The following is a 26933-nucleotide window of genomic DNA, read 5'->3' as shown; positions in this document are numbered from 1 at the left end:
GTGCCCCGGTCCGGGAAGTTCCCACATGCCGCGGAGCGGCTGGGCCCATGAACCATGGCCGCTGAGCCTGCGCGTCCGGAGCCTGTGCTCCGCAACGGGAGAGGTCACAACAGTGAGAGGCCCGCGTACCACAAAAAAAAAAAAAAAAAAAAAAAAAAAAAAAGATGTGGCACATATATACAATGGAATATTAGCCATAAAAAGAAATGAAATTGACTTATTTGTAGTGAGGTGGATGGACATAGAGTCTGTCATACAGAGTGAAGTAAGCTAGAAAGAGAAAACAAATACCATACGCTAACGCATATATATGGAATCTTAAAAAAAAAATGGTACTGATGAACCTAGTTGCAGGGCAGGAATAAAGAGGTAGACATAGAAAACGGACTTGAGGACATGGGGTGGGAGGGGAAGCTGGGGCGAAGTGAGAGTGGCATTGACATATAGACACGACCGACTGTAAAATAGTTGACTGGTGGGAAGCAGCGGCATAGCACAGGGAGATCAGCTCGGTGCTTTGTTATGATCTAGATGTGTGGGATAGGGAGGGTGGGAGGGAGGCTCAAGAGGGAGGGGATGTGGGGACATGTGTATGCATGTGGCTGATTCTCTTTGTTGTGCAACAGAAACTAACACAGTATCGTGAAGCAATTATACTCCAATAAAGATCTATTTTAAAAAAAGAGGCTTAACAATATTTTTATTTTGAAATAGTTTCAGATTTTAAATGAAATTTTGCAAAAATAGTACAAAATATTCCCACATGTTTTACCTAGATTCCCCAAATGTTAACAATTTATCACACTTACTTTTTCATTCTATCATTCTTACTATCATTCTATCTACCTACTTATCTATCTACCTATTTATTCTTTTTTCCTGAGATATTTGAGAGTAAGTTGCCAACATCAGGATGTACGTCCTCAAAACAGGTTATTTTATTTTACTTAACCACAGAACTCTGATAAAAATCAGTAAGTTCATACAGATACATTACTGTTGTCTAACCTATAGACCTTATTCAGATTTTACCAATTGTTTTACAAATGCCCACTTTCTGATTCAATATCCAATGCAAAATCAACCTTGCATTAGTTGTCATGTCTCTTTAGCCTCTTTTAATCTGGAACAGTTCACGATCTTGACAATTTTGAAGAGTTCCAGCCAGCTACTTTGTAGACTATCTCTCAATCTGGGTTTTCCTTTTTTTGTTTTGTTTTGTTTTAATATTGTTTATTAGCACAGTAACAAATGCAGACTTCAGTAGTCCTCAACATAGAACCAATCCACTGAACAACTCCTATTCCATGTCTTACAGTTAACAGCTTGAGGTATTTTACTACAGGTTTTCACAAGTTCTGATGCAAACCTCTTATCTTTTCATAAGAAAGTAGATTGGCATATAAAATAAAATACGTAACTACTCATTTCCTATACGGTGTCGTATAGCCATGTGTCCATTTTATATATATGGGATGACAGTCTCTAAAAGCTGTTAAATATCAATGTTCCCTTCCAAGAAGGGAAAACAAATTCCAATTTTTTAAAACAAAAAACTGTATAGTCTTGCAAGGACTTGACATAAATGGCCATGTGTGTAACCTGTACAAATTAAGCTGTTTCACATTACAGACTACAAGCAACTGAACCCAAATGTCTATTCTTCTCTGTACTGCATTTCAGTTAATATTGCAGAACTAATGACAGTTTTAAACGTTGCTATTGCCAATTCTGTCTATTGTAGCAAGATACCTTAAGTTACAACAAAATCTTAGGAAATAAGACTGAATAATATCTGTTATAGAAATACCCTACTCTTTACCAACTCCCACCCTCCCCTACCCCATCAAAATCATAAGCAGCTCTCTCTGTGACAGACAAATAATGTAAAGTATTGTAAAAATCCAATTTATGTAGCGTACCCCTTGGTCCACTGTCTGGCCAAGCTGTCATGTTCTGCTCTGTTGGTCATATATTGAGTGGCAATACTTCCCACCAAGGGGTCAGCAGGATTACAGTCTGTAAGAAGTGAGCAGATAGAAAGAAGGACTTTAGATATGGTTAGTGCTGGACTCCAGTTATCTTTCAATATGTCCAAGCAAATAACTCCTTGACTTAATACTACAAGTGATAGATTCTTGTCCAAAATGCAACCTTTGGAGGCTTGAAGGGATATTCTGGGGTAAAAGTGATATCAAAGAAGAATACGCCACCCTCATACACGGACCCTGGAGGCCGTAGGATGGTTGATCTCCATTCATAGATGCTATCGCCTTTGGGACCAGCACTGCAGTTGGGTGGAGGGTCTAAAGTGATGTCCACCAGCTGCTTCTGAATCCTCTTGGCGCTCGTGGAGAGGGGTTTGGAGTTTTTGCTCATGCTGACTTTACTCTCCTTCTTCTTGGGGGTGTTTGTTTCTCGGTTTGCTGGTTGGAGGACGAAAATGCAGAGGAGTTGATGCTGGCCCTCGAATTTTCATCCGCAGAGCAACCCCCCACCCCCACCCAGCAAACAGCCCCTCTCTTCGTGTCTGGCTGCTTTGCTGCGGCTGGGCCTGGCCACTCGAGTCTTTCTCTCGCTGGGAGAGAAGTGGAAGTGCAGCAATAGCAAGTACTAAACAGGCAGTGGCCTCCCCCAGCCACACACGGGGGCACACCCCGCTCCTCCCCGCCCCGCCCCTCCCACACCGGCCCCGTCCCACCCACGTGGGCTCCCCGCCCCCTGGACACCACCAGGGAGAGGGGCTCGAGCAGCACTCGGGGGACCCCGGGAAGCCCGGTCCCCTCTGGACCTGGGACGCTGGGCCCAGGGGGCGAGGGCTGTGAATTTTCTCTCAAGTGGTCTGGGGACAACCCTGGGTTTTTCGGATGTTTCCTTTGACTAAATTCAGGTTGTGCATTTTGGGCAGGAACATCACAGAAATGATGTTGTTCCTGCTTTGTGCATCACCTGTGCCAGTTTGCTTCATTACTGATGACATCACCTTTGATCACTTGGATAAGGTCATGTCTGGCTAGATCTCTTCCTCTCCATAAAGTTAATATTTTCCCTTCCCAATTAAAAAGTATCTTGTGTGGCAGTACTACAAAGCTATAAAGAATATTCTGTTTCTCGTCATATTTTTCCTTCTTAGTTTTAGCATCCATTGATAATTCTTGCTTGAAGCAATTATTGCTCCATGCTCTCCACATCTTACCTCCTTCCTGCACACACAGCTGAAATACAGTTCCTAGCCCTCTTCCTCAGAAAGACAGTACAACTTGTTCTAGCCCATAAACTCTGACTGCAGGTGGTGTATGTCCCTTCCTGGTTTGGCCCCCAATTGTCTCATATTAACCTACAAGGTCTTTGTCAGTCAACTGAATGCATAAGATCTAGTAAAGGACTCCAAGAAGTCTTTGGTAATTGTGGAGCCACTAGAACCTTAAATCTAAGCCATTCAGGGAGTCCTGTGAGTTTGGATGGGGGAAATGTATTTTCATGAATTTTAACTGGACCTTAGCATTCCCTGTATTTATGAATGTGGTCAGTGGTTACAACAGTGTTAGCAAAATGTGCCTTTGTCTCCCATAGAAATCACAGATATTTCATATCACATTACACTTGATGCAGATATCTTGAAATATATTTACCTGTCACTATTCTGTAATTAACTTTGAATTTTGGTTACTAGCTCTTTTTTTTTTTCTTTTCCACATTTACAAACACTATTCTTAGAGGAGGCCCATAGGCATCGCCAGACTGCTAAAGGGCTCCAAGACATAAAATAGGGTAAGTTGGATGGAGCTGATCCCTGAGTCACCACTTGGTGGGGAGCCATCGGGAAAGCAGGTGCAGAATATTTGCATTAGAATTTGTGTGTGAGAGAGAAATAAGCCACTGAGATTTATGATGTTATTTGTTCAGCAATTATCCTGTTCAGACTAACAGAAAGAATGAAGTCACAAATTTGGAAATTAACATACATAGGAAGATAGTTGAAGCCATGGGATCAGACGTGATAATTGAAGAAGGAGAAAGGAAAAAAAGCCAAGTGCTGAACTTTGGGTAAATATTATATTTTGAAAAAGAAAACAAAACAAACAAAAAAACTGCTTAAGGAAGCAGACAGAATAGAAGAAATGCAATAGTAGAAAGACAACCAGAAATATATGGGGCAAGAAATTATAGAAATGACACCATGTTTTAATTCCTCAGATGTCTTCATATAGAAAGTCCTTATATGTGGTCTCTGCTAAAAAGATAAGAAACGAAAATATTTGGGGTAGGTTTTCTGAAATATACCTAGAAATTTGCTAAATGACAGGTATAGTACTTCTCCAAGTCTAGTTTCTTTAGCTATAAAAAAACTGCTATTTAGATTAGAAGAGGTAATAAAAGCAAACACATGCAAAAGAATCTTGTACAGCTTGTGACGTGTACCTGTCCTAAATAAAATTGTCTCTTTCTCTCCTCAAACCTTCTCCTCTACCATTTCACAGACTATCCTAGAACTTAAGAAGTAAAGAGTACATTAAGAAAACTGTAAACATTCTGAGTCAAAAGCATTGGTATTAGACTTATTATACTAGTTACACTATGAATATTCTACCTATAAAACTAAAATAAGCAAAATCATGATTAGAATTCAACCAGCACCTTGAGATTCTATTTGGGAGACAGACTGAGTGATAATTACAGAAAAGAGAGGCTGTGATTTTAAAATGCCACTCAAAGAGTATCAAGAAAACACACCACACTTTGATGGGGTTTTGTACCAGGGGTCCTCACGAGCTATACAAAAATGCACATAGGGGTACTGGCACAAAAACAGAAATATAGATCAATGGAACAGGATAGAAAGCCCAGAGATAAACCCACACACATATGGTCACCTTATCTTTGATAAAGGAGGCAAGAATATACAATGGAGAAAAGACAGCCTCTTCAATAAGTGGTGCTGGGAAAACTGGACAGGGACATGTAAAAGAATGAAATAAGAATACTCCCTAACACCATACACAAAAATAAACTCAAAAAGGATTAAAGACCTAAATATAAGGCCAGACACTATCAAACTCTTAGAGGAAAACATAGGCAGAACACTCTATGACATAAATCACAGTAAGACCCTTTTTGACCCACCTCCTAGAGAAATGGAAATAAAAACAAAAATCAACAAATGGGACCTAATGAAACTTAAAACCATTTACATAGCAAAGGAAACCATAAACAAGACAAAAAGACAACCCTGAAAATGGGAGAAAATATTTGCAAATGAAGCAACTGACAAAGGATTAATCTCCAAAATATACAAGCAGCCCATGCAGCTCCATATCAAAAAAACAAACAATCCAATCCAAAAATGGGCAGAAGACCTAAATAGACATTTCTCCAAAGAAGATATACAGGTTGACAACAAACACATGAAAGAATGTTCAACATCACTAATCACTAGAGAAATGCAAATCAAAACAACAATGAGGTATCCCCTCACACCGGTCAGAATGGCCATCATCAAAAAATCTATGAACAATAAATGCTGGAGAGGGTGTGGAGAAAAGGGAACCCTCTCACACTGCTGGTGGGCATGTAAATTGATACAGTCATTATGGAGAACTGTATGGAGGTTCCTTCTATAACTAAAAATAGAACTACCATACAACCCAGCAATTCCACTACTGGGCATATACCCTGAGAAAACCATAATTCAAAAAGAGTCATGTACCACAATGTTCATTGCAGCTCTATTTACAATAGCCAGGTCATGGAACAAACCTAAATGTCCATCGACAGATGAATGGATAAAGAAGATGTGGCACATATATACATGGAATATTATTCAGCCATAAAAAGAAATGAAATTGAGTTATTTGTAGTGAGGTGGAGGGACCTAAAGACTGTCATACAGAGTGAAATAAGTCAGAAAGAGAAAAACAAATACCGTATGCTAACACATATATATGGAATCTAAAAAAAATGGTTCTGAAGAACCTAGGGGCAAGACAGGAATAAGGACGCAGACATAGAGAATGGACTTAAGGACACGAGGAGGGGGAAGGGTAATCTGGGACGAAGTGAGAGAGTGGCATGGACATATATACACTACCAAACGTAAAATAGATAGCTAGTGGGAAGCAGCCACATAGCACAGGGAGATCAGCTCGGTGGTTTGTGACCACCTAGAGGGGTGGGATAGGGAGGGTGGGAGGGAGGCAGACACAAGAGGGAAAAGATATGGGGATATATGTATATGTATAACTGATTCACTTTTTTATAAAGCAGAAACTAACACACCATTGTAAAGCAATTATACTCTAATAAAGATGTTTTAAAAAAATGCACATCGGTCCTTAGAAACTCAACTTGAATCCCTCCAATGCCTATTGCTGGTACCCCTTTTATCTCATGTTCTTCTATCACAAACACAAAATGAAGGGGAGGGGAGGGACGCTAAAATGTTAATCCATCAACTTTAAACATATATATATAACTTTAGCTACATGTTATTTGTTCAGTTGTTTTTTTGTTTGTTTGTGGGGGTTTTTTGTGGTACGCGGGCCTCCCACTGTTGTGGCCTCTCCCGTTGCGGAGAACAGGCTCCAGATACGCAGGCTCAGTGGCCATGTCTCACGGGCCCAGCCGCTCTGCGGCATGTGGGATCTTCCCAGACTGGGGCATGAACCCGTGTCCCCTGCATCAGCAGGCGGACTCCCAACCACTGCGCCACCAGGGAAGCCCTGTTCAGTTGTTTTAATAATGGATGTGGATGTCTTACATAGAAAAGAAATATGAAACTGTATGTATGCATTCTAAAACATTCACTTACAAAGTTGCCTGGAAAATGAAAAAAACAGATTAACATTGCCACAGTCTTTAAAACAAAATCTACCTCTCATGTGCTTAGAAAAGTTTTATTAAGCAGCACTTGGAATCACCATTTCCAAAATATGGATTTGAGCAAATGAAAGCGTTTTGATAGGAGTCCTTTAATTGCATCTCTTTCTTCTCTCACCTTAGAGCTGCTTTTCTTTTACCCCAAATTGAGGAATGTGCAATTTTCTAGATTAGAGGCTGAGACTGTTTCCATAATCAGCAGCCATCTATACAGAATGACAATAGAACTGAAAAGAGTCTAACCTATGCCACCAAAAAATTTTCCAAAGAATTGACTCTATGAAAAACGCCAGAATCTGAGTGACAAGTCCTAGCAACTCCTCCCTCTTACAGTTTCAGGAAGAAAGTGCTGCCATCTACAGGACATATATGGAAATAATGCCTACAAAAAAAGATGGAGAGAGTCTTTTGGCTTTTATAGTTGTAAACAGCTAAAGAGAAAAAAAAAAAAGCATGACAAAGGAGAATAATAAAATGTACCCGCTTTCAAATTCATTTACTAAATATTTTCTACTTCTCTGTTTTCTAATCTTCAGCCACTAACCATATGTGGCTAATAAGCCCTTGAAATGTGGCTAATGTGACTGAGGAATGAAGGGTTTTTTTTTTTAATTTCATTTCATTTTAATTAACTCAATTGACTTCAAATTTAAAACTGACACTCAATTCAGTCATTGGAAAACTTTTAAAACTTTTAAGTATGTTTGTGACAAGTTGGGTATATGAATTTGCTTTTTCAACTGTAAGTTTTATGATATCTATATATAGATAAAATATGGCTGATGAAAGATGTGCTGTAAGTGAAAAATACATACAACATTTTGAAGACTTAGTCCAAAGCCAAGGAATGTAATATATCTCATTAATAATTTTTATATTGCTAACGTTTTGAAATTATGATATTTTGGATATGTTGGATAAAATGTGTCAAGGTTAATTTCACTGGCTTCTTTTTACTTTTTAATTTGATGACTAGAAAATTTTAAGTGACACATATGACTCACATTATACTTCTATTGCACAGCACTGTTCTGATTTAAAGGCCCAAAAGAAAAGAGGTAAATGTGTTCAGTGTCTTACAGAATTACATGAAGCGCTATATTATAAAATGTTCTTAGGTCCTGAGTGTTTAATTGCTATCTGGCCCCAAGATTAATAAAAAGCATGCAGTAGACACTGATATTTGTATAGATTAATAGAACACAACTTTTAGAGGAAATTATCTAACATCACTTCAATGACCCTCAATGTGACTGATAAATATCTGAAAATGGTAGAAATTTTAGATCTTGATGAATGTAACTATTGATAACCATCTATATCATGGCGAATGAACTGATGACAGAAACCACACATTTTTAAAGACATTCCAATAAGTTTGTCCTCTGTTCCATTTCTTCCATCAGTTTCCAGCATTCTATCTCCAGACTAGGCACTTCAAGGACTCTACCCCAGCAATCTGCCATTACCCTTCATTCTCACAAGTGCAGGGCACAGCCTCTTCTCCGTGGTCCCTGCCTTTGTCCTGAGCTGGAAAGCAGTCCTCCATAGCATAACCACATCCTTCATGGAGGGTGTCTTCTTCCAAGCCACAAAAATCATACCTCCCCTTTCTTTCTCCTCCATATCCCATCTTTAACATATTCTTCTGTTACTTAGAAAACAAAACCAAACAAACAAACAAACAAAAGAAAAAACAGGCAGATGATTCAGCTGGCAGATACCCACACAAAGATAGGGAGCCCGATGTTCCTGATGTGCCGAGACTGTCCCATTTTAACCTTGGAAGTCTCACCTTGCCGCAGACCAGGACGGATGGTCACCCTACTTGCCAATCTGACCTGTTGACAGCAAAGCAAGAGAGAGGCGAGCGTCATAGTTTATGCTCCAGCAACACCCCACTGCCTGTGTTTTCCTGCAGTTTCTAGCCTCTTTCCTTTACCACACAGCCACCTTTCTCCTTACCGCTCCCTTAACTGGTCTGATTTATGTTAACCTTTCAGCATCATTTCCCTTCCATTTCCCTTCCAAATTCTTTACTCATTCCCCCAGGCTGAGGGGAATACAGTTGTTAACACTGTATTTTAATCCTCTGTCCATCCCCCAAGGCCCCCATCGGCTGTGAGTTCCTTGAAGACAAAACTGGAGATGACATCCATTTTTGCCTTCTCATCACCTGGTAGCCGAATGTGTGAGTGAATGAAGGTTGGTGTGTCTTAGAAAGGCACCTGAGCTTCGGGCAATTTCATGTTTTTATTTTTCTTTTAAGTTTTATTGGAGTGTAGTTGATCTACAAGTTGTGTTAGTTTCAGGTGCCCAGAAAAGTGAATCAGTTACACCTATACATATATCCACTCTTTTTAAGATTCTTTTCCTATATAGGCCATTACAGAGTATGGAGTAGGGTTCCCTGTGCTATACAGTAGGTCCTTATTAGTTCTCTATTTGATATACAGCAGTGTGTATGTGGCAATCCAATCTTCCAATTCATCCCTCCCCCCGCTTACCCCCTGGTAACCATAAGTTTGCTTTCTAGATCTGTAACTCTCATTCTGTTTCGTAGATAAGTTCATTTACAGACAGAGACTTTGGGTAATTTCTTTGGCCTTCTTCAAGCTAATTCACCTCTCTTCTGCCATAACAACCAACAACAAACTGTTTTCAAGACTGGATGCCCATGTCTTTCTCTGCCTTGGAGAATCTTAATCAGTTCTTAGCTCCTCCAACACAGTAGAAAACACTATCCTGTCACTAGCCCCTGACTGGCACCATCCCCCCTGCCCTTGAGAATGAATGAAGGACAGTGGGAAGTTGCTGGGGGTAGGGTCCTTGAAATATATAGTCTGGAGATAGAATGCTGGAAATTGATGGAAGAAATGAAACAGAGGACAAACTTATTGGAAGAAAAGAAACACACACAAAAGCTCACACACACCAAAAAGCAACAGGAACAACCACCACACACACAAAAATGAAACTTGTTTTTGTTTTCAACACTGACTAGTAATTTTTGCTCTTGGGCATTGGAATTGCTCAATATGCATATTTCTTTCCATTGTGGGAGGAGAGGGAATATGTTTACACCACTGAAGAATGTAGCAAGGTGGAGAGAATGTGTAGAAATAATGGAAGACGTGTACCTAAAGATTTCTGCATATGGAACAGTGACTCTGAGTGGTTCTCAGAGTGCTGGAAACTAAGGGAGATGCAAAAGAATATCAAACACAGCCCTACTTTTCCAGGAGCTACAGAGGTTATTATTTGGAAGTTATATAAATATGTTTTATAAGTATTATGTAACACTTAAGGAAATAAACTGCTTTTAGAAATACACAGAAAAATCTAAACACATGTTGAATATTTTAATATATTAACATATATATTTGTTATGTATTTTAAACTTATCCATTTTAATATAGTAAAATACAATTTACATATCTTTATACATAATAACATTTTGAAATATATTCAAATACATTTTAAAATATGTTTTCAGATACTAGATTATTAGTGGTCATTTTTGAGTGCTAATTATGTAAACTAACTTTACCAGTATGATTCTCAAAACCCTATAAAGTAAGTTTTAAAATTATCCCTATTACAGAGAAACCTGTGGCACAGAAAAGTGAGGAAATGAGTCCAAGGTCATAGAACTTGTAAATGGGAGAGCTGGGATTTTAAGGAGATTTATCACCCTTTAAAAGTGATAGCCCATTTGCAGCAACATGGATGGACCTAGAGATGAGATTATCATAAAAAATGAAGTAACTCAGGCAGAGAAAGACTAATATTGTATGGTATCACTTATATCTGGAGTCTAAAAAACTGATACAAATGAACTTATTTACAAAACATAAATAGACTCGCAGACATAGAAAACAAACTTACCATAGGGGAAAGGGGGTGGGGGAGACAAATTAGGAGTCTGGGATTAACATATACACACTACCATATGTAAAATAGATAGACAACATGAACCTACTATATAGCATAGGATATGTTCAATATACACAAGATATTTTCAATATCTTGTAATAACCTATAACAGAAAAGAATCTGAAAAAGAATATACATACATATATAATATATACATATATATGTATAATTGAATCACTTTGTTGTACACCTGAAACTAACACATTTAAATTAACTATACTTCAATTTAAAAAAATGGTTACAGGGATTTCCCTGGTGGTCCAGTGGTTAAGAATTCGCCTTCCAATTCAGGAGACATGGGTTTGATACCTGGTCAGGGAACCACATGCCAAGGGGCAACTAAGCCCACACGTCACAACTACTGAGCCTGCATGCCCCAACTAGAGAGCCCATATGCTGCAACCACAGAGCCCACACGCTCTGGAGCCTGCACGCCACAACTAGAGTGAAGCCCACGCACCGCAACAAAGAGCCTGTGCACCACAACGAATGATCCCACGTGCCGCATCTAAGACCCGACACAGCCAATAAATAAATAAATAAATAAATAAATATTTTTAAAAATAAAAAAAACTTTAAATGGTTATACAATTTTCTTTAATTTTAAAAATCAATTGGTAGAATTCACGAGTTTAAAAAAAAAGTGACAGCAACCCCCTGGATTGCAAAGAAAGACATCCACACGACTCACCAAAAATCAAACAAGGTATCAGCAAAACTAATTTATAAGACAATCTATAAAACCCAAAGCAATATTTCAGCACACATCATGCTGTTTTGGTACAAGCTGCACAACATGTGTCCCAACAGATGCTCCAAAGATAAGTATACACCTTAGTAAAGAAATGACTATTTCTGGAGGAATAAACCCATGCATGGAAGAGTAGACAATAGAGTCTTTATGACAAATTTGCTTCTTATTCATTTAAGTTAGAATCATAGTCATTTTTGACCTGGAAGGCACCTTAGAAGTGGTTGTCAATAATGACTGCTCATTAGAAGAACCTTGGGAACTTTAAAAACTATTAAGATCTGATTACCACTGCAGAGATCATGATTTAATTGGTCTGGGGTCCACTATTTGCAGATGACATGATGCTATATACAGAAAACCCTAAAGACACCATAAAATATTGTTAGAACTACTAAATGAATTCAGTAATGTCACAGGATACAAAGTCAACATAAAGAAATCCATGGTGTTTCTATACACTAATAATGAACTATCAGAATGAGAAATTAAGAAAACAATCCCATTTACAATTGCATCGAAAAGAATAAAATACCTAGGAATAAATTTAACCAAGGAGGTAAAAGACTTGTGCACTGAAACAAGAGGACCCTGATGAAAGAAACTGAAGAAGACAAAAATAAATGGAAAGAAATTTCATATTCATGGTTTGGAAGAATTCATATTGTTAAAATGCCTATACTATGCAAATCCATCTACAAATTCAATGTAATTCCTATCAAAATTTAAAAGGTATATTTCACAGAACTAGAATGAATAATTCTAAAATGTATATGGAACCACAAATGACTTCATACAGCCAAAACAATCTCTAGAAAGAAGAACAAAGTTAGGTATCATACATCCTGATTTTGAACTATACTACAAAGCTATAGTAATCAGAACAGTATGGTATTGGCACAAAACAGACACACAGATCAATGGAACAGAATAGAGAGCGCAGAAATAAGTCCACACATATATGAACAATTTATAACAAAGAAGCAAAGAACATACAATAGAGAAAGAATAGTCTCTTCAATTAAACATGTTAGTAAAACTGGACAGCCACATGCAAAAAATGACACTAGACCACTATCAAACACCATACACCAAAGTTAACTCAAAATAGATCAATGACTTGAATGTAAGACCCAAAACCATAAAATTCCTAAAAGAAAACATAGGCAATAACTTCATTGGTATCAGTCTTAGTGATATTTTATGGATCTGGCTCCACAGGCAAAGGAAACAAAAGCAAAAATAAAGAAATGAGGCTACCTCAAACTAAAAAGCTTCTGCACAGTGAAGGATGCCATAATCAAAACAAAAAAGCAACATACTGAATGGGAGAAAATATTTGCAAATCATATATCTGATAAGGGATTAATATCCAAAATATATAAAGAATTTATACAACTCAACAAGAACAACAACAAAAAAAACAACCTGATTTTAAAAATGGGCCAAGGATCTGAATAGATATTTTTCCAAACAAGAACAACAGGCACATGAAAAGATGCTCAACATCACTAATCATCATGGAAATGCAAATCAAAACCACAATGAGACATCACCTCACACCTGTTAGAATAGCTATTATTGAAAAGACAAGAAATAACAAGTTTTGGAGAGGATGTAGAGAAAAGGGAACACTTGTACACTGTTAGTGGGACTGTAAATTGGTGCAGCAATTGTGGAAAACAGTGTGGAGATTCTTCAAAAATTAAGAATAGAACTACCATATAATCCATCTATTTCACTCTGAGTATTTATCCAAAGAACACAAAAGCACTAATTTGAAAAGATATATTCACCTGATGCTCACTGCAGCATGATCTACAATAGCCCAGATATGGAAACAACATGTGTCCATCAATGGATGAATGGATAAAGAAGATGTGAGATAGATAGATAGATACCTACCTACCTACCTACCTACCTACCTACATACATACATACTATTCTGCCATAAAAAAGTGAAATCTTGCCATTTGTGACAATACAGAGGGATCCTGAAGGTATTATGCTAAGTGAAATAAGTCAACAGAGAAAGACAAACAATGCATGATTTCACTCACATGTGGAATTTAGAAAAACAAAACAAAATAAAACAAAAACAAACTCGCAGACACAGAGAACAGATTAGTGATTACCAAAGGGGAAGAAAGTTGTGGAGTAGGTGAAGTGGGTGAACAGAGTCAACTGTACGGTGATGGATAGTAACTAGACTTGTGGTGGTGACACTTTGTCGTGTATACAGATGTCAAATTATAATGCTGTACACCTGAAACTTATATAATAAAAAAGGTAATAGCTAGAACTATACACCAGATCCACCAAAGGGCAGACAGTAGAAGCAAGAAGAACTACAATCCTGCAGTCTGTGGAACAAAAACCACAATCACAGAAAGACAAAATGAAAAGGCAGAGGACTATATCCCAGATGAAGGAACAAGACAAAGTGCCAGAAAAACAACTAGATGAAGTGGAGAGAGGCAACCTTCCAGAAAAAGAATTCAGAATAATGATAGGGAAGATGATCCAGGACCTCGGAAAAAGAATGGAGGCAAAGATTGAGAAGATGCAAGAAATGTTTAACAAAGACCTAGAAGAATGAAAGAACAAACAAACAGAGATGAACAATACAATAACTGAAATGAAAAATACACTAGAAGGAATCAATAGCAGAATAACTGAGGCAGAAGAACGGATAAGGGACCGGGAAGACAGAATGGTGGAATTCACTGTTGCAGAACAGAATAAAGAAAAAAGAATGAAAAGAAATGAAGATAGCCTAACAGACTTCTGGGACAACATTAAACACACCAACATTCGCATTATAGGGGTCCCAGAAGGAAAAAAGAGAAAGGACCCAAGAAAATATTTGAAGAGATTATAGACAAAAATTTCCCTAACATGGAAAAGGAAATAGCCACCCAAGTCCAGAAAGCTCAGAGAGTCCCATACAGGATAAACCCAAGGAGAAACATGCTGAGACACATAGTAATCAAATCAACAAAAATTAAAGACAAAGAAAAATTATTAAAAGCAACAAGGGAAAAATGACAAATAACATACAAGGAAACTCCCATAAGGTTAACAGCTGATTTCTCAGCAGAAACTCTGCAAGCCAGAAGGGAGTGGCATGATATATTTAAAGTGATGAAAGGGAAGAAGCTACAACCAAGAATACTCTACCCAGCAAGGATCTCATTCAGATTTGACAGAGAAATCAAAAGCTTTACAAACAAGCAAAAGCTAAGTGAATTCAGCGCCACCAAACTAGCCCTACAACAAAAGCTAAAGGAGCTTCTCTAAGTGGGAAACACAAGAGAGAAAAGGACCTACAAAAACAAACCCAAAACAATTAAGAAAATGGTAATAGGAACATACATATTGCTAATTACATTAAATGTGAATGGATGAAATGCTCCAACCAAAAGACATAGACTGGCTGAATGAATGCAAAAACAAGACCCATATATATATGCTGTCTACAAGAGACCCACTTCAGACCTAGGGACACATACAGACTGAAAGTGAGAGGATGAAAAAAGATATTCCACACAAATAGAAATCAAAAGAAAGCTGGAGTAGCAATACTCATAGCAGATAAAATAGACTTTAAAATAAAGAATGTTACAAGAGACAAGGAAGGACACTACATAATGATCAAGGGATCAATCCAAGAAGAAGATATAACAATTGTAAATATATATGCACCCAACATAGCAGCATCTCAATATATAAGGCAAATGCTAACAGCTATAAAAGAGGAAATTGACAGTAACACAGTAATAGTGGGGGACTTTAACACCTCACTTAAACCAATGGACAGATCAGCCAGACAGAAAATTAATAAAGAAACACAAGCTTAAAATGACACAGTACACCAGATAGATTTAATTGATATCTATAGGACATTCCATCCAAAAACAGCAGATTACACTTTCTTCTCAAGTGCACATGGAACATTCTCCAGGATAGATCACATCTTGGGTCACAAATCAAGCCTCAGTAAATTTAAGAAAACTGAAATGATATCAAGCATCTTTTCCAACCACAGTGCTATGAGATTAGAAATCAATTACAGGGGAAAAAATAAAGGTAAAAAACACAAACACATGTAGGCTAAACAATATGCTACTAAATAACCAAGAGATCACTGAAGAAATCAAAGAAGAAATCAAAAAATACCTAGAGACAGCAGAAATTGAGACACAGATGTAGAGAACAAACGTATGGACACCAAAGGGGGAAAGCCACGGGGTGGGGGGGGTGATGAATTGGGAGGTTGGGATTGACATGTATACACTGATGTGTATAAAACTGATGACTAATAAGAACCTGCTGTATAAAAAGAAATGTGCCTTCTTGATAAAATGTTTAAAAAAAAAAAACCTACAGACAAATGACAATGAAAACACAACCCAAAACCTATGGGATGCAGCAAAAGCAGTTCTAAGAGGGAAGTTTACTGCGATACAATCCTACCTCAAGACACAAGAAAAATCTCAAATAAACAATCTAACCTTACACCTAAAGGAACTAGAGAAAGAAGAAAAAACAAAACCCAAAGTTAGAAAAAAAAAGAAATCATAAAGATCAGAGCAGAAATAAATGAAATAGGAACAAAGAAAACAATAGAAAGATCAATAAAACTAAAAGCTGGTTCTTTGAGAAGATAAACAAAATTCATAAACTTTTAGCCAGACTCAACAGGAAAAAGAGGGAGAGGACTCAAATCGATAAAATTAGAAATGAAAAAGGAGAAGTTACAACGGACACTGCAGAAATACAAAGCATGCTAAGAGACTACTACAAGCAACTCTATGTCAATAATATGGACAACCTGGAAGAAATGGACGAATTATTAGAAAGGTAAAACCTTCCAAGAATGAACCAGGAAGAAATAGAGAATATGAACAGACCAATTGCAAGAAATGAAATTGAAACTGTGATTCAAAACCTTCCAACAAACAAAAGTCCAGGACCAGATGGCTTCACCGGTGAATTCTATCAAACATTTAGAGAAGAGCTAACACCCATCCTTCTCAAACTCTTCCAAAAAATTGCAGAGGAAGGAACACTCCCAAACTCATTCTACAAGGCCACCATCACCCTGATACCAAAAACCAGACAAAGATACTACAAAAAAAGAAAATTACAGACCAATATCCTTGATGAATATAAATGCAAAAATCCTCAACAAAATACTAGCAAACAGAAGTCCAACAACATATTAAAAGGATCATACACCATGATCAAGTGGGATTTATCCCAGGGATGCAAGGATTCTTCAATATATGCAAATCAATCAATGTGATGCACCATATTAACAAACTGAAGAATAAAAATCATATGATCATCTCCATAGATGCAGAAAGAGCTTTTGACAAAATTCAACACTGACTTATGATAAAAAAAACTCTCCAGAAAGTGGGCATAGAGGGAACCTACTTCAGCATAATAAAGGCCCTATACGATAAACACACAGCAAACATCATTCTCAATGGTGAATAACTGAAAGCATTTCCTCTAAGATCAGGAACAAGACAAGGATGTCCACTCTCACCACTATTATCCAACATAGTTTTGGAAGTCCTAGCCACAGCAATCAGAGAAGAAGAAATATAAGGAATACAAATTGGATAAGAAGAAGTAACACTGCCGCTATTTCCAGATGACATGATATTATATATAGAGAATCCTAAAGATGCCACCAGAAAACTACTAGAGCTAATCAATGAATTTAGTAAAGTTGCAGGATACAAAATTAATGCACAGAAATCTCTTGCATTCCTATACACTAACAACAAAAGATCAGAAAGAGAAATTAAGGAATCAATCCCATTCAACATTGCAACAAAAAGAATAAAATACCTAGGTATAAATCTACCTAAGGAGGTAAAAGACCTGTACTCAGAAAACTATAAGACATTGATGAAAGAAATCAAAAAGATGACACAAACAGATGGAGAGATATACCATGTTCTTGGATTGGAAGAAACAATATTGTGAAAATGACTATACCACCCAAAGCAATCTACAGATTCAATGCCATCCCTATCAAATTACCAATGGCATTTTTTACAGAACTAGAACAAAAAATCTTAAAATTTGAAGGAGAGGGGGAAGATGGCAAAAGAGTAAGATGCGGAGATCACCTTCCTCCCCACAGATACATCACAAATACATCTACACGTGGAACAACTCCTAGAGAACACCTACTGAACGCTGGCAGAAGACCTCAGACCTCCCAAAAGGCAAGAAACTCCCCCACGTACCTGGGTAGGGAAAAGAAAAAAGAAAAAACAAAGACAAAAGAATAGGGACGGGACCTGCACCAGTGGGAGGGAGCTGTGAAGGAGGAAAGGTTTCCATACACTAGAAGCCCCTTCGCGGGCTGAGACTGTGGGTGGTGAAGGGGGAAGCTTCGGAGCCGCGGAGGAGAGCACAGCCACAGGGGTGTGGAGGGCAAAGCGGAGAGATTCCCGCACAGAGGATCGGTGCGGACCAGCACTTACCAGCCCGAGAGGCTTGTCGGCTCGCCCGCCGGGGCGGGCGGGGCTGGGAGCTGAGGCTTGGGCTTCGGTCGGAGCGCAGGGAGAGGGCTGGGGCTGGCGGCGTGAACACAGCCTAACTGGCCGGGAGGGAGTCCGGGGAAAAGTCTGGAGCTGCCGAAGAAGCAAGAAACTTTTTCTTACCTCTTTGTTTCCTGGTGCGCGAGGAGAGGGGATTAAGAGCGCTGCCTAAAGGAGCTCCAGAGACGGATGCGAGCCGCGTCTAAAAGCGTGGACCCCAGAGACGGGCGTGGGACGCTGGGGCTGCTGCTGCCGCCGCCAAGAGGCCTGTGTGCGAGCGCAGGTCACTATCCACACCTCCCCTCCCGGGGAGCCAGTGCAGCCCGCCACTGCCAGGGTCCCGGGATCCAGGGGCAACTTCCCCGGGAGAACGCACGACGCACCTCAGGCTGGTGCAACGTCACGCCGGCCTCTGACGCCGCAGGCTCGCCCCGCCTCCGTACCCCTCCCTCCCCCCGGCCTGAGTGAGCCAGAGCCCCCGAAGCAGCGGCTCCTTTAACCCCGTCTTGTCTGAGAGAAGAACAGACGCCCTCTGGCGACCTACACACAGAGGCGGGGCCAAATCCAAAACTGAGCCCCAGGAGCTGTGCGAACAAAGAAGAGAACGGGAAATCTCTCCCAGCAACCTCAGGAGCAGCGGATTAAATCTCCACAATCAACTTGATGTACCCTGCATCTGTGGAATACCTGAATAGACAACAAATCATCCCAAACTGAGGAGGTGGACTTTGAGAGCAAGATTTATTATTTTTTCCCCTTTTCCTCTTTTTGTGAGTGTGTATGTGTATGCTTCTGTGGGAGATTTTGTCTATATAGCTTTGCTTTCACCATTTGTCCTAGGGTTCTATCCGTCCGTTTTGGGGGGGGGGTTGTTTTTTTACTTAAAAAAATTTTTTTTCTTAATAATTACTTTTTATTTAATAACTTTATTTTATTTTCTCTTACTTTATTTTCTTTTCTTTTATCCTCTTTCTTTCTACGTCTTCTCCCTTTTATTCTGAGCCGTGTGGATGAAAGGCTCTTGGTGCTGCAGCCAGGAGTCAGTGCTGTGCCTCTGAGGTGGGAGAGCCAACTTCAGGACACTGGTCCACAAGAGACCTCCCAGCTCCATGTAATATCAAACGGCAAAAATCTCGCAGAGATCTCCATCTCAACACCAACACCAAGCTTCACTCAACAACCAGCAAGCTACAGTGCTGGACACCCTATGCTAGACAACTAACAAGACAGGAACACAACCCCACTCATTAGCAGAGAGGCTGCCTAAAATCATAATATGTCCACAGACACCCCAAAACACACCACCAGACACGAACCTGCCCACCAGAAATACAAGATCCAGCCTCATCCACCAGAACACAGGCACTAGTCCACCCCTCCACCAGGAAACTTGCACAACCCACTGAACCAAATTCAGCTACTGGGACAGACACCAAAAACAACGGGAACTACGAACCTGCAGCCTGCAAAAAGGAGACCCTCAAACACAGTAAGATAAGCAAAATGAGAAGAAGAAAAATACACAGCAGATGAAGGCGCAAGATAAAAACCCACCAGAACTAACAAATGAAGAGGAAATAGGCAGTCTACCTTGGTAAATTCAGCATAATGATAGTAAAGATGATCCAAAATCTTGGAAATAGTATAGAGAAAATGCAAGAAACATTTAACAAGGACCTACAAAAACTAAAGAGCAAACAAGCAACAATGAACAACACAATAAATGAAATTAAAAATACTCTAGAAGGGATCACTAGCAGAATAACTGAGGCAGAAGAACGCATAAGTGACCTGGAAGATAAAATAGTGGAAATAACGACTTCAGAGCAGAATAAAGAAAAAAGAATGAAAAGAACTGAGGATAGTCTCAGAGACCTCTGGGACAACATTAAGTGCACCAACATTCGAATTAAAGGAGTTCCAGAAGAAGAAGAGAAAAAGAAAGGGACTAAGAAAATATTTGAAGAGATTATAGTTGAAAACTTCCCTAATATGGGAAAGGAAATAGTTAATCAAGTCCAGGAAACACAGAGAGTCCCATACAGGATAAATCCAACGAGAAACACGCCAAGACACATATTAATCAAACTGTCAGTAGTTAAATACAAAGAAAACATATTAAAAGCAGCAAGGGAAAAACAACAAATAACACACAAGGGAATCCCCATAAGGTTAACTGCTGATCTTTCAGCAGAAACTCTGCAATCAGAAGGGAGTGGCAGGACATATTTAAAGTGATGAAGAAGAAAAACCTACAACCAAGATTACTCTAACCAGCAAGGATCTTATTCAGATTTGATGGAGAAATTAAAACGTTTACAGACAAGCAAAAGCTGAGAGAGTTCAGCACCACCAAACCAGCTTTACAACAAATGCTAAAGGATCTTCTCTAGGCAAGAAACACAAGACAAGGAAAAGACCTACAATAACAAACCCAAAACAATTAAGAAAATGGGAATAGGAACATACATATTGATAATTACCTTAAATGTAAATGGATTAAATACTCGCACCAAAAAACAGAGACTGCCTGAATGTATACAAAAACAAGACCCATATATATGCTGTCTACAAGAAACCCACTTCAGACCTAGAGACACCTACAGACTGAAAGTGATGGGATGGAAAAAGATATTCCATGCAAATGGAAACCAAAAGAAAGCTGGAGTAGCAATTCTCATATTAGACAAAATAGACTTTAAAATAAAGACTATTACAAAGAAGGACACTACATAATGATCAAGGGATCGATCCAAGAAGAAGATATAACAGTTGTAAATATTTATGCACCCAACCTAGGAACACCTCAATACATAAGGCAAATACTAACAGCCATAAAAGGGGAAATCGACAGTACCACATTCAGAGTAGGAGACTTTAACACGCCACTTTCACCAATGGACAGATCATCCAAGATGAAAATAAATAAGGAAATACAAGCTTTAAATGCTATATTAAACAAGATGGACTTAATTGATATTTATAGGACATTCCATCCAAAAACAACAGAATACATATTTTTCTCAAGTGCTCATGGAACATTCTCCAGGATAGATCATATCTTGGGTCACAAATCAAGCCTTGGTAAATTTAAGAAAATTGAAATTGTATCAAGTATCTTTTCTGACCACAATGCTATGAGACTAGACATCAATTACAGGAAAAGATCTGTTAAAAATACAAACATATGGAGGCTAAACAATACACTACTTAATAACGAAGTGATCACTGAAGAAATCAAAGAGGAAATAAAAAAATACCTAGAAACAAATGACAATGGAGAAATGAAGACCCAAAACCTATGTGATGCAGCAAAAGCAGTTCTAAGAGGGAAGTTTATAGCAATACAATCCTAACTTAAGAAACAGGAAACATCTCGAATAAACAACCTAACCTTGCACCTAAAGCAATTAGAGAAAGAACAAAGAAAACCCAAAGTTAACAGAAGGAAAGAAATCAAAAAGGTCAATTCAGAAATAAATGAAAAAGAAATGAAGGAAACGATAGCAAAGATCAATAAACCTAAAAGCTGATTTTTGAGAAGATAAACAAAATTGATAAACCATTAGCCAGACTCATCAAGAAAAAAAGAGAGAAGACTCAAATCAATAGAATTAGAAATGAAAAAGGAGAAGTAACAACTGACACTGCAGAAATGCAAAGGATCATGAGAGATTACTACAAGCAACCCTATGCCCATAAAATGGACAACCTGGAAGAATTGGACAAATTCTTAGAAAAGCACAACCTTCCAAGACTGAACCAGGAAGAAATAGAAAATATGAACAGACCAATCACAAGCACTGAAATTGAAACTGTGATAAAAAGTCTTCCAACAAACAAAAGCCCAGGACCAGATGTCTTCACAGGCGAATTCTATCAAACATTTAGAGAAGAGCTAACACCTATCCTTCTCATACTCTTCCAAAATATAGCAGAGGGAGGAAAACTCCCAAATGCATTCTACGAGGCCACCATCACCCTGATACCAAAACCAGACAAGGATGTCACAAAGAAAGAAAACTACAGGCCAATATCACTGATGAACATAGATGCAAAAATCCTCAACAAAATACTAGCAAACAGAATCCAACAGCACATTAAAAGGATCATACACCATGATCAAGTGGGGTTTATTAGAAGAATGCAAGGATTCTTCAATATACGCAAATCAATCAATGTGATACACCATATTAACAAATTGAAGGAGAAAAACCATATGGTCTTCTCAATAGATGCAGAGAAAGCTTTCAACAAAATTCAACACCCATTTATGATAAAAACCCTCCAGAAAGTAGGCACAGAGGGAACTTTCCTCAACATAATAAAGGCCATATATGACAAACCCACAGTCAACATCGTCCTCAATGGTGAAAAACTGAAAGCACTTCCACTAAGGTCAGGAACAAGGCAAGGTTGCCCACTCTCACCACTCTTATTCAACTTAGTTTTGGAAGTTTTAGCCACAGCAATCAGAGAAGAAAAGGAAATAAAAGGAATCCAAATTGGAAAAGAAGAAGGAAAGCTGTCACTGTTTGCAGATGACATGATACTATACATAGAGAATCCTGAAGATGCTACCAGAAAACTACTAGAGCTAATCAATGAATTTGGTAAAGTAGCAGGATACAAAATTAATGCATAGAAATCTCTTACATTCCTATATACTAATGATGAAAATTCTGAAAGTGAAATCAAGGAAACACTCCCATTTACCACTGCAACAAAAAGAATAAAATATCTAGGAATAAACCTACCTAAGGAGACAAAAGACCTGTATGCAGATAATTATAAGACACTGATGAAAGAAATTAAAAATGATAAAAATAGATGGAGAGATATTCCATGTTCTTGGATTGGAAGAATGAACATTGTGAAAATGACGCTACTACCCAAAGCAATCTACAGCTTCAATGCAATCCCTATCAAACTACCACTGGCATTTTTCACAGAACTAGAACAAAACATTTCACAACTTGTATGGAAACACAAAAGACCCTGAATAGCCAAAGCAATCTTGAGAACGAAAAACGGAGCTGGAGGAACCAGGCTCCCTGACTTCAGACTATACTACAAAGCTACAGTAATCAAGATAGTATGGTACTGGCACAAAAACAGAAATATAGATCAATGGAACAGGATAGAAAGCCCAGAGAGAAACCCATGCACATATGGTCACCTTATCTTTGATAAAGGAGGCAGGAATGGACAGTGGAGAAAGGACAGCCTCTTCAATAAGTGGTGCTGGGAAAACTGGACAGATACCTATAAAAGTATGAGATTAGAGCACTCCCTAACACCATACGCAAAAATAAGCTCAAAATGGATTAAAGACCTAAATGGAAGGCCAGAAACTATCAAACTCTTAGAGGAAAACATAGGCAGAACACTCTATGACAAATCACAGCAAGATCCTTTTGGACCCACCTCCTAGAGAAATGGAAATAAAAACAAAAATCAACAAATGGGACCTAATGAAACTTCAAAGCTTTTGCACAGCAAAGGAAACCATAAACAAGACCAAAAGACAACCCTCAGAATGGGAGAAAATATTTGCAAATGAAGCAACTGACAAAGGATTAATCTCCAAAATTTACAAGTAGCTCATGCAGCTCAATAACAAAAAAACAAACAACCCAATCCAAAAATGGGCAGAAGACCTAAATAGACATTTCTCCAAAGAAGATATACAGATTGCCAAGAAACACATGAAAGAATGCTCAACATCATTAATCATTAGAGAAATGCAAATCAAAACTACAATGAGATATCATCTCACAACGCTCAGAATGGCCATCATCAAAAAATCTAGAAACAATAAATGCTGGAGAGGGTGTGGAGAAAAGGGAACACTTGCATTGCTGGTGGGAATGTGAATTGGTACAGCCGCTATGGAGAACAGTATAGAGGGTCCTTGAAAAACTACAAATAGAACTACCATATGACCCAGCAATCCCACTACTGGGTATATACCCTGAGAAAACCATAATTCAAAAAGAGTCATGTACCAAAATGTTCATTACAGCTCTATTTACAATAGCCAGGAGATGGAAACCACCTAAGTTCCATCATCGGATGAATGGATAAAGAAGATGTGGCACATATATACAATGGAATACTATTCAGCCATAAAAAGAAATGAAATTGAGTTATTTGCAGTGACGTGGATGGACCTAGAGTCTGTCATACAGAGTGAAGTAAGTCAGAAAGAGAAAGACAAATACCGTATGCTAATGCATATATATGGAATCTAAGTTTTAAAAAAATGTCATGAAGAACCTAGGGGTAAGATAGGAATAAAGACACAGACCTACTTGAGAATGGCCTTGAGGATACGGGGAAGGGGAAGGGGAGGCTGTGACAAAGTGAGAGAGTGGCATGGACATATATACACTACCAAACGTAATATAGATAGCTAGTGGGAAGCAGCCGCATAGCTCAGGGAGATCAACTCGGTGGTTTTTGACCACCTAGCGGGGTGGGAAAGAGAGGGTGGGAGGGAGGGAGATGCAAGAGGGAAGAGATATGGGAACATATGTATATGTATAACTGAGTCACTTTGTTATAAAGCAGAAACTAACACACCATTGTAAAGTGATTATACTCCAATAAAGATGTAAAAAAAAAAAATCTTAAAATTTGTGTGGAGGTACAAAAGATCCCAAATAGCTAAAGCAATCATGAGGGGAACAAATGGAGCTGGAGAAATCAGACTTCCTCACTTCAGGCTATACTACATAGGTACTGTAATCAAGACAATATGGTACTGGCACAAAAGTAGATATATAGATCAATGCAACAGGATAGAAGGCCCAGAGATAAACCCACGCACCTATGGTCAACTAATCTATGACAAAGGAGGCAAGGATATACAATGGAGAAAAGACAGTCTCTTCAATAACTGGTGCTGGGAAAACTGGACAGCTACAAGTAAAAGAATGAAATTAGAACACTCCCTAACACTATACACAAAAATAAACTCAAAATGGATTAAAGACCTAAATGTAAGACTGGACACTATAAAACTCTTAGAGGAAAACATAGGCAGAACACTCTATGACATAAATCACAGCAAGATCTTTTTTGACCCACCTCCTAGAGAAATGGAAATAAAAACAAAAATAAACAAATGGGACCTAATGAAACTTAAAAGCTTTTGCACAGCAAAGGAAACTATAAACAAGATGAAAAGACAACCCTCAGAATGGGAGAAAATATTTGCAAACAAATCAAGAGACAAAGGATTAATCTCCAAAATATATAAACAGCTCATGCAGCTCAATATTAAAAAAACAAACAACCCAATCAAAACATGGGCAGAAGACCTAAATAGACATTTCTCGAAAGAAGAAATACAGATGGCCAAGAGGCACATGAAAATCTGCTCAACATCACTAATCATTAGAGAAATGCAAATCAAAAGTACAATGAGGTATCACATCACACCAGTTAGAATGGGCATCATCAGAAATCTACAAACAACAAATGCTGAAGAGGGTGTGGAGAAAAGGGCACGCTCTTGCACTGTTGGTGGGAATGTAAACTGATACAGTCACTATGGAGAACAGTATGGAGATTCCTTTAAAAAACTAGAAATAGAACTACCATATGACCCAGCAATCCCACTACTGGGCATATACCCAGAGAAAACCATAATTCAAAAAGACCCCAATGTTCATTGCAGCACTATTTACAATAGCCATGTCATGGAAGCAACCTAAATGCCCATCGACAGATGAATGGGTAAAGAAGATGTGGTACATATATACAATGGAATATTACTCAGCCAAAGAAAGGAATGAAGTTGGGTCATTTGTAGAGATGTGGATGGACATAGAGACTGTAATACAGGGTGAAGTAAGTCAGAAAGGGAAAAACAAATATCATATATTAGCACATATATGAGGAATCTAGAAAAATGGTACAGATGAACTGGTTTGCAGGGCAGAAATAGAGACACAGATGTAGAGAACAAACATATGGACACTAAGGGGGGAAAGTGGGGTGGGGGGCTGATGGGATGAATTGGGAGATTGGGATCAACATATATACACTAATATGTATAAAATAGATAACTAATAAGAACCTGCTGCATAGCACAGGGAACTCCACTTTGTTGTACAGTAGAAACTAATGCAACATTGTAAAACAACTATACCCCAATTTAAAAAAAAGAATAAATGTAAAAAAAAAGTGGGTATAGAGGGCACATATCTCAACATAATAAAAGCTTCTTATGACAAACCCACAGCCAATATAATACTCAAAAGTGAAAAGCTGAAAGCCTTCCCACTGAAATCTGGAACAAGCCAAGGATGCCCTCCTTCACCACTTCTATTCAACATAGTATTGTAATTCCTAGCCACAGCAGTCAGACAAGAAAAAGAAATAAAAAGTATCCAAGTTGAAAGGGAAGAGGTAAAATTGTCACTATATGTAAATGACATGATACTATATATTGAAAACCCTTATTCTCTTGTATGATTATGACCTGAAGTCTGTGACCTGGGATTTTCTGAAATCTACCTGTTACTCCTGAGGTAGAAAGAGAGAATGTCAGCAGGAAACAGTTACTAAGAAGGACAGTGATGACCATTTGTTTGTGGTACTCATCCTTCTCAATGATAATTATACATATCTTCTGACCCGCAGAGTGAGACTAGCTGAGGTTTTCAAGGGATCTCAGATTTCTTACACAATGTGGAGATCCACTCCTCACCCATTTCTTTTGCATTAGTGAATATTTTCCAATGTAGCATTTTGATTACTTTAATGATTTTTTCAATTAATGGACTTTATTTTTA

The 26933-nt window shown here is 38.3% G+C and overlaps 1 pseudogene across 1 annotated transcript; it reads right to left on the bottom strand.

Moving 5' to 3' along the window:
- Nucleotides 1-1852: 1852 nt before the first annotated feature.
- Nucleotides 1853-8753, bottom strand: LOC308625904 (ubiquitin-conjugating enzyme E2 E1-like; annotated as a pseudogene). The gene is made up of 2 exons: nt 8672-8753; nt 1853-2578 (listed from the first exon to the last, which is right to left on the bottom strand). The product of its transcript is annotated as a ubiquitin-conjugating enzyme E2 E1-like (transcript).
- Between the last annotated feature and the right edge of the window lie 18180 nt (nt 8754-26933).

Source organism: Mesoplodon bidens, assembly GCF_964165515.1.
Source record: "Mesoplodon bidens genome assembly, chromosome: 12".
Taxonomy (NCBI): Eukaryota; Metazoa; Chordata; class Mammalia; order Artiodactyla; family Ziphiidae; genus Mesoplodon; species Mesoplodon bidens.
This window is presented reverse-complemented; position numbering and strand designations above follow the sequence as displayed.